Source organism: Echinops telfairi, unplaced genomic scaffold, assembly GCF_000313985.2.
Source record: "Echinops telfairi isolate 266 unplaced genomic scaffold, ASM31398v2 ScPeMD7_3509;HRSCAF=4178, whole genome shotgun sequence".
Lineage (NCBI taxonomy): Eukaryota > Metazoa > Chordata > Mammalia > Afrosoricida > Tenrecidae > Echinops > Echinops telfairi.
In genome coordinates, this window is record NW_022107407.1 from 10381732 (window position 1) to 10383269 (window position 1538).

A 1538-nucleotide genomic window follows, 5' to 3' on the forward strand; every position below is an offset into this window, starting at 1 on the left:
CCCAATGCCCTTCTGCTACCTTAATACTAAACCTATAAATATATACCCATAGTTTTCTCTAATTAAAACAAGAATCATGGTTCCATAGCCCTGTGTGAATACATTGATTCTACTTTAACCTGAATGAAACCTTAGATCCAGAAAATCCAGAATTGCTACTTAGCAATTCTGAGGTACAAATCTCTCTAATTTGTTATACAAAACTCCAAATCTTTCTTTCAGAAGGGCAGCTCGTCATAAATATGCTCTTAACTACTTACGTGCATTCTCTTGATGGTATTCTTAAACTTTAGTCTAGATATCAACCAATGCCTCTTCTGTTTTTTTTGTTTTTTATTTTTTTTAATTTATTTTTTTTTTGCCTCTTCTGTTTTAATAAAAACATTGAATAGGTGGCATAACTAAAGAAATATACTTTTTCTCCCAAAATTGCGCCCTGAGAGGAGAGTGGACAGGGAAGTACCCTCCCTATGGGGCACACTTTCAATTGCTTGTGCCACTTTCTAGTTCAGAATAAAGTAGCTGCCTTAATTTTAAGATCATGGTTGTGAAGGAGACAGCTCTTGTCACCCCAGTTTTTAATTGACCCAAAGGCTAAGGTAAAATCACCACAAAAATTCCTCTGCTCCAGGAAGCCCTCACCCCACCCCCATCTTTTGGACAAACCTCACCATTGAACTTGGCCTTTGTTCTGTCTAATGCCACCTGTGTTTTATCATCACTTGAATGGAATGCCCGACCAGTAAATGTCCTTAGGGCAAACCTTGTTTAAACTTTTCCTTATCAGAGAGGACCAGTAAGTCATTATCCCCAGAGCAGATGTGCTTATTTTTTCTTTCCCAGGGATGCTTAACTAAAGGCAAGAACCAGGGAAGAGTCATAAAATAGGGCTTTGCTTAAATCCATTTTATTTTTGCTCTGTCAATATCGCTTACTTAATGATATATGAAATTTTAACATGTTTTTCTGCTTTCTGTACCCTGCTTGCTTCCTGAATAGTATAAAAGGGTTGGCCTAAGAAACATTGGACCTGCAGCATGGCAGACTATACCTTTTAATGTCCCCTCTCCAGTCTGGGCTAGCCTGCTATAATAAAGGCGTCACATAATCGGATTTGGACGTTGTTGTGGTCTTAATTTACTCAAACCCATAACAGGTGACGTTACCTTATATTTAGATATATGCTAGGGGGCTTCATAAAATTCATGGGGAAAATTTATATGAATTCATTATTTATATGAATGTTTTGAAATCTCATGTATTTTTTATCTCATTGCCTTAAGCCCCCCACTTTTATATCTTTTTTGCAATGGTATATGTACATAATTTAAATAATATCTATATTATTACATACACCACAGGCTTCACAATCTTGAGAGCAGCAGAACTAGATGGTGCCCAACTACCACTATTGATCTTTGTGGAAGAGATGGCATTAAAAGATCTTGAATACAGTGTGAGAAAAATGTGAAACTAAAAATTACTGGTGGAACCCCAAGACTATGCTATGAGTTACCCTCAGACCCAGAAGTGAGCTT